The following is a 16,765-nucleotide window of genomic DNA, read 5'->3' on the forward strand; positions in this document are numbered from 1 at the left end:
AGAAGATATAATAATAGTAGGCAAATAAACATCATTACCATAAAGCTACCACAATTGAAGCTCATGAATTAAAAAAAACATACTATTGGAAAAAATGCATAATGAGAATTCATTGCAAATAGAAGGGGAATGGCACAAGCTCAAACAGGTGCTGAAATGTGCACTGCCATTGGATAAATTTATTAACAAACAACTGCTTCTGTGCACTGAACAGAGTAAGTTAAAGTTAGTAGAAGAACTTAACAATGACAACCACTCACACAACCGTAGGAAGCAAAGGATATTATGCATGTTGTATCTGTAAGGAACAAGCCAGGAACATTACAGTAGCAGAAGGTACCAGAGTTAAGAGGAGTTGAAAAATATTCAGATGCACTCACATTTCCAATGATTTCTTAAATAGATGCACAGGAGAAATTATTAGCTTGGCTATTCAAAATAACAGCCCTAGCTCTGCCCCCACAGGCCCATCCCTCATCCACCTTCTGGGAATATTCTTGTGTCATAACACGTCTCAGTAATTTTACTGACTGCGTAACCCAGCTAGATCACTGATTATAAATGAAAATTTAATACGTTCTACAAACCAGCCAACTCCCTTCTCTTCCCTATGGTAAACAGTGTGCTAGTCAAGTGATGAATGGAGTACTCGGAGACCGGAGGACAGTACGCTATTAGAGAGACTGGTCAAGGTGGATATGTGGTCTGCCTCTAGAACATGGGACTGGTACTCAAGTGAGATGAATGACTATGGTGCTCAAATACTTCTGTGGTGGGTAGCATATAAAAGACTAGAGAGGTAGGCAGAAGGGCTAGTGGGGGTTCTGGTCTACATGGAAAGGATGGATGGAGTAGATTGAGCTTTTGCCTTGTGGAGTGATGGACTGGGAATAAGATAATTTCTCTACTGCATCTGGGGCCTGATCCAGAGTCCAATGATGTCAATGAAAAGATTGCTTTTGTCTTCAGCAGGTGTTGGGTCGGCTGCCAAGAGAGTATCATGTGAGGGGTTGGGACTCTTAGCCATAGGAGGAAGCTGTGCTGGAGGAGATTCAAGTCTCTGATCTGTTCACAGAGGGGAGGAGGTCAGACATCAGTATCTCCGGCCAGTAATACACTGGTGCACCGAAGAATGGTGTGTAGGGCAATATGTGGTAGGTTATGTAGCCTATATTGAAAATGTATGTGTGTGAGCAGGCTCCGCCTTCCCCCGGCTGGCAAGCCCTCTTGGTGAACTAAGCAGCTCATGGGTCCTCCAAGATACCTTCACTACATATGTACATTGTCTCCTTCTTAAGCTCCAGGTACAATACAACCATACAGCAGCAGTTATGAGGAGCCCCCCTCCCTGTTCCCTGGGTTAGCCTTTTATACTGCCTGCTTCCCTTCCTGGGTTCTGCAGCTGGTGAGCTAGTGACCTCATTAACTCCTCAGGCTACCAGCAGGTGTACGTGCTCCCATATTCCTTAACGCACCCACTGCCCTGGGTGTTGTAAGTGACCAGGGTGCTGGCTTCCAGAGTCCAACTATTAGCAGCACTGTTGCAATATGATATAGCATAGGTGATTGTAAGAGTGTTTTGACTCTGTAGGAAAAAGACGTGCAGATACTCAAGGGCAGAGCTAAGTGAGTTAAGTCTTGTAGCTGAAAAATTGGGGGATTTTTTTCCCCTAAGAGAGAAGATACAAAGATAGAATAAAGCTTTGTGACAATGCTGCCCTGTTCCTACATGACATCAGGTCAGCTCAGCTAAGCAGAGCACTTATAAACAGAAGAGACTCTTGTATTTAATGTTATAGGGAGTGCTAGTCAAAGCTGCATAAAAATTTCTAGTCTGTGTTTACTTGCTCATAAGCTTTCCAAAACATTCACCTTTGGCCTGAAATGTTCAAGGCTTAGTCTCTGCTCAAAGATAATTATTTGTTAAATTGTTAACAAAGTCCCCCTAGCTATTTTGGAGTTCAGTACGTGTGCTCAGGCTAGGAATAGGAAGGCACGTGGCTTGCGATTGAGGTGCACTAGCCGAACTTCGGGGCATCTTCACACTTGGATTTGTAGTCCTGTCTTAACATCTGTTAATTACCTAGTGCAGTTGTAAATTCTAGTGTGGACAGGTCACTAATGTTTGTGGCTAGTAGGGTTAAACATGGCAATCAACAGATATTTGTATCCGAAACCAAATGGCTGGGTAGTGCCTTCACTAAAATGTACAATCATGGTAATTAAAACACAACTACAGTGTCAAGCATCATATACAGGGCCGGTGCAAGGAAGTTTCGCGCCCCAGGCGAAACTTCCACCTTGCACTCCCCCAGCCCTGCAGCAGCTCTCCTCTGCCCTGAGGCGCCCCCCACCTCGTGGCAGCTCCCCGCCCCCTGCGGTAGCTCCCCACCCCTAGGCCCAGGGAGCCCTGCGGTACCTCCCCACCCTAGCTCACCTCTGCTCCGCACCCTCTCCAAGCACGCTGTCCTTCTCTAATTCTCCTCCCAGGCTTGCGGCCCCAAACAGCTGATTGGCACCACAAGCCTGGGAGGCGGGAGAAGCGAAGCAGCGACTGCGCGGTGGAAACCCCGGGCTGCCGGTGGCGCACTGACCCAGGGGAACCCCTGGGCTGCCGGCTGCTAGCGGTGGCGCGCTGACCCCAGGGAACCCTTGGGCTGCTGGCGGCGGCCCGCTGACTCAGGGGAACCCCTGGGCTGCTGGTGGCGGCACGCTGATCCAGGGGAATCCCTGGGCTGCCGGTGGCAGCTCAGACTTCCTCTCCCTCCCAGGGCAGCGGCCGCTCAAACACTTAAAAAAAAAATTGGAGGGCGCCGCTTTTTGGCGCCCCTAAATCCTGGCGCCCTAGGCAACCGCCTAGTCCACCTAAATGGTAGCACCGGCCCTGATCATATACCCTGCACTGAAGGTCAGAACTAGAATAGCAGAGGGTTCTGCAGGTCTGGAATGAAGTGTTCCCCTGTCCTTACTATGCTGGACACTGGGCTAATAGGATCAGCATTTTATTTTTACCAGCACCAATTTAACACCATTTTCAAAAAGTTCTAAAGTTCTTCCCCATGCATTCGGGCACTGGGAACACGTAATCCCTCTGCATTTGGACCTGGCTGAACTTCTGGTCACATTAACGACTATGCATGCTCATGCTCACCCTAGACTTTGCTTATCTGCTGAGCTCACTGTGTAGCTTCTTATCTCTGGGGAGCACCTCTGTGTAAATATGCCGGTAAATTCGTCAGGTTCCATTCAGCGTAATGCTGCTCTTTAATGCCTTCCTTGTGAGACCTGCTTGCCCTACCTCAAGCCATTAGTCGGAACAGGACATTAATAAGGAGGGGCTTTGGTATCTCTCAGGGAGGTTGACCTCCTTCACTAGAAGCAGGGCACCCATTATGGTGCAATGATAAATCACAGGCCTTCCAGCAGACTCCTCTCTGCATGCATAAATAAGAGAGAGAGGCTTCCTACATTACCTCTGACAATACCTGAATATCTTGTCATGCCAGGACAGTTCTGGGACCCACTCTTCTGGTGAGATGTGCTCCTGGTGGGTGCCTGAACGCTGGTGCAAGTTGTAACAGATGCACAGAGTTGTGTGTTCTTAAACTGCCCCAAGGCACAGAGGCTATAGGCTACCCCTGCCAGGCAGCTGCATATAGGACAAGCTACTGCAGTGTGAAAGGAGCTGGGGCATCAGAAAATGCAGATATGGCCAAAAGAGAACTTGAGAAGAACTCCCTTCCCCTCCACCTCCCCCCCCCCCCCCACAGGCAAATAGATATCCACAATAGCTGGTGTCAGTGTCAGCTGGGGCCCTGGATCTGCTCTGGGAGTCAGGGTATTATGAACCCAAAGGTAGTGTCCACAAACAAGTCAGGAACCCAGAGATACATGGTAATTGGGATAAATGGTTTGACAAAAGGTAGATCGTGCCAGATGGACCTGATCTCTTTCTTGGAGAAGATAACTGATTTGCAGTAAGGCATTTGATACAGTTCCACATGGAAAATTATTAGTTACACTGGAGAAGATAGGGATTAATATGAGAATTGAAGGGTGGGTAAGGAACTGGTTAAAGGGGAGACTACAATGGGTCATACTGAACGGTAAACTGTCAGGCTGGAGGGAGGTTACTAGTGGATTTCCTCAGGGATTGGTCTTGGGACCAATCTTATTTAACATTTTTATTAATGACCTTGGCACAAAAAGTGGGAATGTGCTAATCAAATTTGCAAACACAAAGTTGGGAGGTATTGCCAATAAGGAGGAGGACCAGAATAACAAACAAGAAGATCTGGACAAACTTGAAAACTGGAGTAATAGAAATGGGATGAAATTTAATAGTGCAAAGCCATGTACTTATGAACTAACAAGAATTTTTGCTGTAAGATGGGTACATACTAGTTGAAAGTGACATAGGAGGAGAAACACCAGGGTGTATTGGTTGATCTCAGGATGACTATGAGCTGCCATGTGATGTGGCTGTGAAAAAGGCTAATGCAATCCTAGGATGCATCAGGTGAGATATTTCCAGTAGAGATAGAGAAGTGTTGCTACCATCATACAAGGCACTAGTGAGACCTCATCTGAAATACTATGTGCAATACAAGGCACTGGTGAGACCTCATCTGGAATACTGTGTGCAGTTCTGGTCTCCCATGTTTAAGCAAGATGAATTCAAACTGGAACTGATGCAGCAAAGAGCTACTAGGATGATCAGAGGAATGGAAAACCTACCTTGTGAAAGGAGACTCAAAGAGTTTGGCTTGTTTAGTCTAAGGTAAGGAAGGCTGAGGGAAGATGAGATTGCTCTCTGTAAGTAGATCAGAGGGGTAAATATAAGGGAGGGAGAGGAGTTATTTAATTTAAGCACCAATGTGGACACAAGAACAAATGGCTATAAACTGGCCATCAACAAGTATAGGCCTGAAATTAGATAAAGGCTTCTAACCATCAGAGCCGTGAGTTATGGAACAGCTTTCCGAAGGGAGCAATGGAGCAAAAAATCTACCTGACTTCAAGACTGAGCTTGATTAGTTTATAAAGGCGATGTATGGTGAGACTGGCTACAACAGCATGTAGACAATCTGCAACTGCTAATAGCAAATATCCCCAATGGCCAGTAATGAGACACTAGATGGGGAGAGTTCTGAGTTACTACAGTGAATACTTTCCCAGTTGTCTGGCTGTTGAGTCTTGTCAAAATGCTCAAGGTCCAACTGACCACCATATTTGGATTCAGGAAGGAATTTTTCCCCAGGTCAGATTGACAAGAGACCATGGGAGATTTTTTCATTCCTCTGCAGCACGGCGCATGGGCCACTTGCTGGTTTAAAGCAGTGCAAATGGTGGTTTCTCTGTAGCTTGAAGTCTTTAAACCATGATTTGAGGACTTCAGCAATTCATCCAGAGGTTAGGGGTCTATTACAGGAGTGGGTGGGCGAGATTCTATGTCCTGCAACATACAGGAGGTCAGACTAGATGACCATGATGGTCTCTTCTGCCTTTGAGTTTGTGACTGGAGTGGTAATACGTCTTGATTACACAGGCTGCCAATGTACTCTGTGGGAGTTTTGCCATTAACTTCAGTGGGGCCAGGATTTCACCCCAGTGTGTCCAGGGCACTAATCCAAAACCCAGTGAAGTCAATGGAAAGATTCCCATTGACTCCAACTGACTTTCAACCCCTCAGCAGGCATGTAAGTGAAGAACTCATGCCTCACGCAGCTGCATACTCACAGGAGCAGTGTGTATGGAGTGCTGGATCAAACAGGAGAGCAGCTGTGGTCGGGGAAACAGCCAAGTTCATGTGCTGGTGCAGTGTTGGCCATGTCTTGTACATGCAGAGTCAACGTTATCAGGCTCAGAATGTGAAGAAGGTGCGTGTATCATATGTATGTTTTTCTTGGACACCTGCCATTTGCCTGGCCTTTTTCACCCTCAGCGTGGTTGGGTTTCCTCAGCGAGTATTTGTAGTGTGCTCCTCAGGTCCAACTGACGTGGTTGCGGTTGCAAGTTGTTGCGATGACGGCTCCTAGCCCCCTTCCTACATAGGAGAATGCATGCACCACTGGGCACTGCCAGCAGCTGCCCACACACAGACCTCGCTGAGTGCTTTTTAACAGGAGGGCAGTTTCTCCAGATACACCATTGTGCATTATACTGAGCAACGATCCCAATTAAAAGTGAACGTGAAAGGTGGAAATTGAGTTATAACACAGAGTAAAAGAGGCACCATGATCAATGACCCTACCATAAAATGCCATGAACTAGAGCCACAGCTGGTGTAAATCAGCATAGTGCCATTGATTTCTTGAGGATCTGGCCCCATCCATGGATATATCCTTCACTAAACTAAAATGCCATTGCAGGCAGGGAAGAGACTGCAGCCGTGGGTATAGCACAAAAATCTTCATTCTCCAAACATTTGAGAGGACACTGGCCTAGTCCAAAGCTTCCAAACACATACTCAGATGCTAATGACTTATGTATGAGAAGAGGGACTTATACTTGACACAGAGTCATCAGTGAACCTTCTCTTTCCACCCTAAGCTTTCCATAGAATGGACAACAGAGCTGGCCAGGACATTTCCGCCCCTTGCCCCCAACCATGAAAAATGCTGATGAAAATGGGGGAAAGAATCATTTTCATCCCCTTGGGGCGCGGGGGCTGTTATAAATGGACATTTCCTATGAAAATGTTTGCTTTAACAACAAACACCATCTTCTGTCAAAAAACATTCAATGACAAATTGTCGACCAGGTCTAGGAGACAGACTCCAACCATTTTCATCATGGGCACTCCAGTCCTCATTTCACCAGAGGCCTCGTGTGCTTTTAGTAGCAAGTGTTGATTATGGGCTGTTGTGAAATAGGCTACAGAGGTTTAAAAGGCTAGAGAGTATTCCTCTGCTGACACTCATCATTTCCGGGAAGTTCTCGGGGCTGTGTTATACAGGAGGTCAGATTACATTATCACAATGGTCCTATCTGGCTTGGAAAGCTATAAATTGTCAACTACAAGACCACATCACATCTCCTCAGCAACACAGGCTACCAGGGACATATCAAACCTGGCTTCCTCGCCCTACACTGGTTTCCCATAGAATGTCAAATCAAATTTAAGGTCTCCGTCATTATCTTTAAAGCACTTCACAGTCTGGGCCCACGATATCTAGAAGAGTGTGTAAAACTCCAGGAGGAAGACAGTGGGTGACAACTCTGCCCCTCTGGAACTCTCTACAGTAAGAGTAAAGTGCATCTGTGCAGGAGGCAGAACTGTCTCCAGGGGCAGTCCAAGACTGTGGAAAGAATGCCTCCAGGAACTGAGGACGATCATAAACCTCACCATCTTCTTGTCCATGAGCAAGGTGCATTTCTTTGACCTTGCCTTCTCCCCTATAAACACATAGCAATAGGTACATTTATCATTTATATTGGGGGTGGGAAAAAGAGAGAGAGATGATGACACACACTACCAAAACAAGTCACTCCATAACATGTTTTCCCCTGAGGAGAGGATGAGAAAACAAACACGTAACCCAAGCCTGCACAACATGTGGCCCCCAGGTTGCATGCGGCCCATGTGGACTCACTGTACAGCCCGTGGGCAGGTGGCGGGCTGGGGCTGCTGGGTTCATCCCCTGCCCGGGGGGAGGGGTCCTCGCCTCACAGCCCTGCTCGTGCCGTGCTCCAACCTCCCTAACCGCACGTGTCTCCATCTCCCACTCCCCGCATCTGGCGTACAGCGGGTGCGTTACTTCCGGGGCCCACTGAGGCAGCAATTGCTGGGCAAGAGGCAGAGCCGGTAAGTGTTGAGTGAAGGGAGGGGTGCCCGGCCTGGGCTCGAGCCGCAGCTCGGGGGGGGGGGGGGTGGGAACTGGGCCGAGACACCCCCCCCGCCCCATACCCTCCCTTCAGTTGGGGGTGGGGCAGCTACTGCACTGGTTGGTCCCAGGGTGGCCTCCGTAGTGATCACGGATCGGGGGGGGGGGTTGAACTGTCTGTGGGCAGCCAGGAAATCCACGGGGTGGGTGGATGTGTGTGTGTGTTTGCACCTGCCCTGCCCCGACTGCTGCCCCCTTCCCTGGTCCAGAGACCTTTCCCCTCCCTGGTCCCTATCACACTGCCCCCCTCCCCGGGCTCCCTGTGGCCCCTGTTGTTGTGTGTTGGATAGTCACATCCAATCCCTTCACACTGAACCCCTTTCCCCTCTCCTTAGTTCATAGCCCCAGAAAATCCCTTCAAACTGTCCTCCTTTTCCCCTCCCCTTATTTCATGGGGGGATGACGAGCTGAGTGGGTGGGCGGGCAGTGGCGGCGAGGCTTTATACTTGTGGGGGTGAGGAGGCGAGTGGTGAGTCGGTGGCTGGAAGGGGGTTGTTTCCGCAGGTTTGGGCAGCGCAGAGGCGGGGGATGTGTTTTGCGGGGACTGGGTGGCACTGGAGGGGGTGTTTCAGCGGGGCTGGGTGGCGCTGGGGGAGGGGTGTTTCGGCAGGGCCCAGGGGGTTCAGCCCTCAGCTGTTTTCTTTGGAGTAATATGGCCCTCACCACTTTACAAATTGTGCAGGCTTGACGTAACCGATGTGTAGTCATATGGCTTAATGCGCTACTGGCAGATGCTCAGATAGAACAGTAGTGGTCAAGGTATAAAGATGTATATAGTATAGAAGTTATTTTCTTAATTTACAGGTTTGACAGGCTATGGCTAGACTGCACACTATATTCACTTGCTCCAATGTAAACAATGGATTTCTTTCTGGTTTATTTTTGTGATATAAAAGGAATATTTCTGCTGAGTCCAGCACACAGAGCCACATGTGAGGCAGATTCTGGCAGTGGACTAGCAGTAGGAAAACATGGATTCTGTCCCCAGTTCTGCCGCTGATTCATTAGCCATGGTGGCAAGTCACAGCCCTGCTCTGTACCTCAGTTTCCTCACCTTTTAAGGCACTTTGAACTCTACAGCTGAAAAATGTTATGTGTTTTTTTTATTTTTTTAATACTCTGTATGACAACATGTACCTCATGGTAACATCTTACACCCCAATGTTCATCCTTATAAAATGACTGTGTGGTATCCAATGCTAAGTTTGTCACGTTGGGTGTCTTCGGAAGGCTCATGATGCACTGAGCATGGTTGTTATAGTGATCTTATAGTAACTGTTTACAACAATGGTATAGTAAGGTTATAGGTTGTAATTTCATGTATATAGTTATGAGGCTGAAAATGTGCCCTCATGGCTTAAAGCAAGCCCACACAAAAACGCTCCGAGAGCAGAGAGGCAGTTCACACCTCACTGGGGCATGGATGGGACAAACCCAGCCCAGCCTCATAGGAACAATGGCATAGGAAGGAACAAAAGAATCTGTTAGACCCTCGAGGGAATCGTCCCCTTCCTTTGGTCAGTTTGGAACTGTGATGTGGTAATGCTCACCTGACTCTGAGGGGTGGGGGTGCAAAGCCAAGAGGGAAGAAAGGACATGATAAAAGGAAGAGACATTTTGCCATGCTCTCTCTCTTCCACCTACATCTACAGACACACCATCACTAAGCGACTGAAATACTGATCAAAGAGGACAGCCTGACTGAAAAGTAACCAGCCAGCCTGTGGTGAGAAGCATCTAAGTCTTTAAGCAAAAAGAATGAGGAGTACTTGTAGCACCTTAGAAAATAACAAATTTATTTGGGCATAAGCTTTTGTGGGCTAAAACCCACTTCATCAGATGCACGCAGTGGAAAATACAGTAGGAAGATATATACACACACAAGACATGAAAACATGGGTGTTGCCATACTAACTATAATGAGAGTAATCAGTTATGGTGGGCTATTATCAGCAGGAGAAAAAAAAACTTTTGTGGTGATAATCAGGATGGCCATTTCCAAGGACATTGAAAGTGTTAAGATCAGCTTAGAATGTGTTTTGCTTTTATTTCATTTGACCAAATCTGACTTGTTATGCTTTGACTTATAATCACTTAAATCTACCCTTATAGTTAATAAATCTGTTTGTTTATTCTACCTGAAGCAGTGCATTTGGTTTGCAGTGTGTCAGAGACTCTCCTTGGGAGAACAAGCCTGGTACATATCAATTTCTTTGTTAAATTGACAAACTCATAAGCTTGCAGCGTCCAGCGGGCATAACTGGACACTGCAAGATGGAGGGTCCCAGGGTTGTATCTGAAACTGGAGATATTGGCTAGTGTCATTTGCTTGCAAGTAGCTGGGAGCAGCTTACATGCCAGAGGCTGTGCGTGAACAGCCCAGGAGTGGGGGTTCTCACAGCAGAGCAGGGTAAGGGTGGCTCCCAGAGTCAAAGATTGGAGAGGCCTAGCAGATCACCAGTCCAGATAACACCAGAGGAGAATGTCACACCCTGAATCAAATATTAATCAGCCTTGGAAATTGTTGTGGTCTATGTTTTTAAAACGGACTAATTTGGGACAGTTGTGTCAACTCTGATTACAATGAACACCCTGAATTGCACAGGTGGAGGGTTTGATCACAACAGGTTTCAATTTGATGGTGAAAGACTCTTTCTGAGTTCTGAGAAGGGGTTTTCTGCTCCATTGTCACAGTTTGAAGTCTGCCTTTTTTAAAGGATGTTTGCTGTTGTTACATGTCAGGCTGTAGCTGCTGCATTTAAAACTTGGCAGCTTTTCTTTAGACACCTCCTTCCTGTCAGCTCAAGGGCTCTCGTTCCCTTGGGCTGTCATTAATCAGTTCCGATCAGAGGCCTGTTCTGACCCTTTCACAGCAGCCTCTTGACTTAACTCTCAGCCTGTGGTATGCACTTGAGGGCATATCAAGAAATATGTTGAAATATGACTTTTTCCCCCTTCATAAAGCCCTCAGTCTGTCATTGGAGCAAGGAGAACTTAATACACGATCCTTGGAGTCAGGCAATCTGGGTACTCTTCCCAGCTCTTTAACCGATTTGCTGTGTGGCCATGGACATCTCACTCTGTGTCTCAGTTTCCCCATTTGTAAAAGAAAAGGGAGATAATAATATTTACTGGAACTGGGCCAAGACCAGGACAACATTTTTTATGTGTGAAAAATTTACGATTTACATTTTTTCAGACAAAACTTGATGAAAGTTTTCCGACACCCAAATAAAGGTGCTTCCCCAAATCTAGTCATACAGATGCAAGGGCCAGCATAAATGTAAGCATGCAACAATCCTAGGGTACAAAGTCTTACAGGCTCATTACACAACCAATATTATCCCCAAGCCATGCCCCTTTTCGCTTGAGGTTGCTGAATTCAACTCCCTTTATCAAGTCCACTTGGGAAGAACACTGTAGGTAAAACTACAAACAGACCACAGTGAGGAGCCTTGCAGTTAAGGAGCCTCCACCCATGAGCTTCCTAATGTTAATGGGGAATTTTGTTTAAAAGGCGGATGCTGTACTGGGTGGTGGAAGGGAGAGGCAGGCCTATCAGACATAGTGGGGCTGAGAATTATAGTCATACCTCTCCTTTCTGATGATGTCATGGAGGGTATCTGTGACTTCCACTCACTCCAGAAGTCCCAAGAGTGCCGGGGTATATTTCATGCTTATTTATAAAACAGGAGGAGGTTTGAGGGCCTCTGCTGGAGAATGTCACTCTTCTCCAGTTAAGAGGGGGAAACATCCTTCTGCCTTCAGCTGGGAAATAAGGTCCTCTGGGCTGTGTGCAGCATTATTAGGAATAGATCAGCAGCGGGGTGGGTGGATGGCGTTTTTGCTGTATGACTGGATGATCCCACTTGAGACCATAAAAGAACTCAGGAAAAGCCAAATCCTGTGGCTGTGAAAACATCATTCCAGGCTTGGGTTTTGGAGTCTCCCAGATTAGTCTCTCATCACATGGAACTAAGTAAGCACTCAGTTTGTCTTCCCTACATTCTAATGAAGCAGAGACCATGTCAAAGCTCTGAACAAACCAGGATGCTTTTAAGGTGAACTTTTTGCTAAACATCAGTCTGCTTCCTTGTAAAGCACCAACTTGCCTCGTTGCACCCTGCATGCAGTTTGGAACTAGGGCCATGGCTTTGACCAGTTAGCTAGGAGAGGGAGAGCTGTCTAGTGGCTAAGCCAGTGGATGGGCAGTCGGAAACCTGGGTTCTATTCTTAGTGCAACCATTGACCAACCATGTGACCTCATAGACTCATAGACTTCAATGTCAAAAGGGACCATTATGATCAAGTCTGACCTCCTGCACAACGCAGGCCACAGAATCTCACCCACCCACTCCTGTAACAGACCCCTAACCTGTGCTGAGTTATTGAAGTCCTCAAATCGTGGTTTAAAGACCTCAGGGTGCAGAGAATCCTCCAGCAAGTGACCCATGTTCCACACTGCAGAGGAAGGTGAAAAACCTCCAGGGCCTCTGCCAATCTGCCCTGGAGGAAAATTCCTTCCTGACCCCAAATATGGCGATCAATTAAACCATGAGCATGTGGGCAAGACTCACCAGCCAGCACCCAGGAAAGAATTCTCTGTAGTAACTCAGATCCCACCCCACCTAACATCCCATCACAGACTATTGGGCATATTTACCTGCTAATAATCAAAGATGAATTAATTGCCAAAATTAGGCTATCCCATCAAACCATTCCCTCCATAAACTTATCAAGCTTAGTCTTGAAGCCAGCTATGCCTTTTGCCCCCACTACTCCCCTTGGAAGGCTGTTCCAGAACTTCACTCCTCTGATGGTTAGAAACCTTTGTCTAATTTCAAGTCTAAACTTCCTAGTGTCCAGTTTATATCCATTTTTTCTTGTGTCCACATTGGTCCTAGGTTTAAGTAATTCCTCTTCCTCCCTGATATTTATCCCTCTGATATATTTATAAAGAGCAATCATATCTCCCCTCAGCCTTCTTTTGATTAGGCTAAACAAGCCAAGCTCTTTGAGTCTCCTTTCATAAGACAGGTTTTCCATTCCTTGGATCATCCTAGTAGCCCTTCTCTGTACCTGTTCCAGTTTGAATTCATTCTTCTTAAACATGGGAGACCAGAACTGCACACAATATTCCAGATGAGGTCTCACTAGTGCCTTGTATAACAGTACTAACACCTCCTTATCTTTACTGGAAATACCTCACCTGATGCATCCTAAGACCACATTAGCTTTTTTAATGGTGACACCACATTGGCAGCTTATAGTCATCCTGTGATCAACCAATACTCCAAGGTCCTTCTCCTCTTCTGTTACTTCCAACTGATATGTCTCCAATTTATAACCAAAATTCTTGTTCTTAATCCCTAGATGCATGACCTTGCACTTTTCACTATTAAATTTCATCCTATTACTATTACTCCAGTTTACAAGGTCATCCAGATCTTCCTGTATGATATTCCGGTCCTTCTCTGTGTTAGCGATACTTCCCAGTTTTGTGCCATCCGCAAACTTTATTAGCACATTCCCACTTTTTGTGTCAAAGTCAGTAATAAAAAGATTAAATAAGATTGGTCCCAAAATCGACCCCTGAGGTACTCCACTAGTAACTTCCTTCCAGCCTGACAGTTCACCTTTCAGAATGACCCATTGTAGTCTCCCCTTTAACCAGTTCCTTATCCACCTTTCAGTTTTCATATTGATTCCCAACTTTTCCAATTTAACCAATAATTCCTTATGTGGAACCATATCAAATGCCTTACTGAAATCGAGGTAAATTAGATCCACTGTGTTTCCTTTGTCTACAAAGTCTGTTACCTTGTCAAAGAAGGAGATCAGGTTGGTTTGGCACGATCTACCTTTTGTAAAACCATGTTGTATTTTGTCCCAATTACCATTGACCTCAATGTCCTTAACTACTTTCTCGTTCAAATTTTTTTCCAAGACCTTGCATACTACAGATGTCAAACTAACAGGCCTATAGTTACTTAGATCACTTTTTTTTCCTTTCTTAAAAATAGGAACTATGTTAGCAATTCTCCAGTCTTACAGTACAACCCCTGAGTTTACTGATTCATTAAAAATTCTTGCTAATGGGCTTGCAATTTCATGTGCCAGTTCCTTTAATATTTTTGGATGAAGATTATCTGGGCCCCCCAATTTAGTCCCGTTAAACTGTTCAAGTTTGGCTTCTACCTTGAATGTGGTAATATCTACCTCCATATCCTCATTCCCATTTGTCATCCTACCATTATCCCTAAGTGCCTCATTAAAGACTGAGGCAAAGTATTTGTTTAGATATTGGGCCATGCCTAGATTATCCTTAACCTCCACTCCATCCTCAGTGTTTAGTGGTCGCATTTCTTCTTTCTTTTTTTTCTTCTTATTTATATGGCTATAGAACCTTTTACTATTGGTTTTAATTCCCATTGCAAGGTCCAACTCTACACGGCCTCTCACTTTATCCCTACATGTTCTGACCTCTATAAGGTAGCCTTCCTTGCTAATCCCTCCCATCTTCCACTCTTTGTAGGCTTTCTGCTTTTTCTTAATCACCTCTCCAAGATGCTTGCTCATCCAGCTTGGTCCACAACTCCTGCCTATGGATTTTTCCCCCTTTTTTGGGATGCAGGCTTCTGATAATTTCTGCAACTTTGATTTGAAGTAATTCCAGGCCTCCTCTGCCTTTAGAGACACAAGTTTTTCAGTCCAATCTACTTTCCTAACTAATTTCCTTAATTCTTTAAAGTTAACCCCTTTGAAATAAAAAACTCTAGTCCCAGATCTATTTTTGTTTATCTTTTCATCTAGTTTGAACTGAATTACCTCATGATCACTCAAACCAAGGTTGTCCCCTACAACCATTTCTTCTATGAGGTCCTCACTACTCACCAAAACCAAATCTAAAATGGCATCCCCTCTTGTTGATTCTTCAACTACTTGGTGAAGGAATCCATCAGCTATCACATCCAGAAAAATCTGAACCCTATTATTATTACTAGCACTTGTCCTCCAGTCTATATCTGGGAAGTTAAAGTCTCCCACGATCACACAATTCCCATTAGTGTTTACTTCATTAAAAACATTAAAGAGGTCTCTATCCATATCCAAATCGGATCCTGGTGGTCTGTAGCACACCCCAAGCACTATCCCAGGGGAGGCTCTAGTAGCTTTCTTTCCCAATATGATTTTTGCCCAGACAAACTCTGTCTTATCCATTCCATCCCTTCTTATTTCTTTACAGTTAACCTCATCATTGATATACAATGCTACTCCACCACCTCTTCCTTTATTTCTGTCTTTCCTAAACAGCATATAGCCTTCAATATCTGTACTCCAGTCAGAACTACTATTCCACCATATTTCTGTTATCCCTATAATATCCGGTTTCACTTCCTGCACCAGGTCATCTCCCCCTCCTGATGCCTTTGCTTCCCCTCCCACTCATTGTCTAGTTAGATGTAAGCTCTTTGGGTCAGGCACAGTCTCTCACTGTGTACAGCTCCCAGTACAATGAGACTGTGATGTCAGATGGGTGCAATATAAATAATATAGGTGCAATATAAATAATGAAGATAGAGAGCTGACTTTTCAGTGGAAGCACAAATCTACTTGATTCCTTTACATTATAAAGTAACAGTTCATTTGGCATATTATTTCCGGCAAACGAGGGCAAGATAAAGATATTGGCTTTTTTCTATCCACTGGCAAATTGATGATTCATGAATTCCAACCCACCCCCATAAAATGAAGGCCCAGAGATCAATCTTTCCTCATCTGCTTTCCGGTTATTGTCTGGCAAGTAATTGTGAGGCGTTATCTAATCTGCCACTAACAGAAGCTGGTCTTTCCAGTCAAGGCCAAGACTTGAAGCTGCCCCTAAAGGCAATCGCCAGCCCGGTTAGAAAGAGATCCTTCTAATCACTACCTCTAACTGCACAGACACAGAGCCTAATGCCTACATAGAATGAGAAGAACGTGTGATTGTCAAACAGGGAGCTGCTGTTCTGAGGGGTGGCATGACCGAAGACACTGAGGAGGTAGCTATGCATTCACTGCAGGAGGAAGAGGAGGCAGCAGAAGTAATTCTATGGTAAACTCTATTAATACATTGTCTGATCTGAAATTAAACCAACTGCTCTTCCAAATCTTTGAGACACTCTTCCTTTCTCAGACACTCAGATCTTCACATGCCTACCCAAAGCCTCATTTTTAAGCTTACAGACCTGATGGCCCATCTACCTTACATTCTCAAGCCAAGAGGAACAATTACAAGCTGTCCAAGTCTTTCACCTGATCATGGAACACAGTTAAGAGCCAATGTACACTATAAAATGAAACCATGCTGTAATCAGGTCACCATACATCACTGTGGTTACAGGTTCCCTGGTTTGGTTGCCATGGTAATGTTGATAGGCTGAGCGTTACAGTGTCCAATTCTGAAGCTGGATGCTCAAGTTAGCAGATGCCCATTTTAGCTCCCTAAATGCAGAGTTGAGTGGCCAAAAGTAGAATTCAGTGCTCTTAAGCACCTCAGGCAGACCCTCAGCTGGTGAAAACCACTCAGTCTGGCCCATCGACTTTAATGAAGCCACTGCAATTGACGCCAGCTGTAGGTCTGGCCTATTGACTTCAGTGGTGCTACATCAGGTTACACTAGCTGAGAATCTCTCCCCTCCATGTCAACTTCTTTCTCAGCCTTTGGTCCTGCCTGACAAAGTGTCTGACAATGGCACCTCCCACTGACAGAGATACCAACACCAGTTGCAGTTATGGAGCTAGTGAAACAGAGAAAGGTGTAGCTGGTATCACTTAGTAGGGAAGGTCTCCTGGAACACACAGCTGGGGAATTATATCCTGCAAATTATTTAATAGGT

This window comes from Gopherus flavomarginatus, chromosome 7 (assembly GCF_025201925.1).
Source record: "Gopherus flavomarginatus isolate rGopFla2 chromosome 7, rGopFla2.mat.asm, whole genome shotgun sequence".
In the NCBI taxonomy this organism is placed as follows: Eukaryota; Metazoa; Chordata; order Testudines; family Testudinidae; genus Gopherus; species Gopherus flavomarginatus.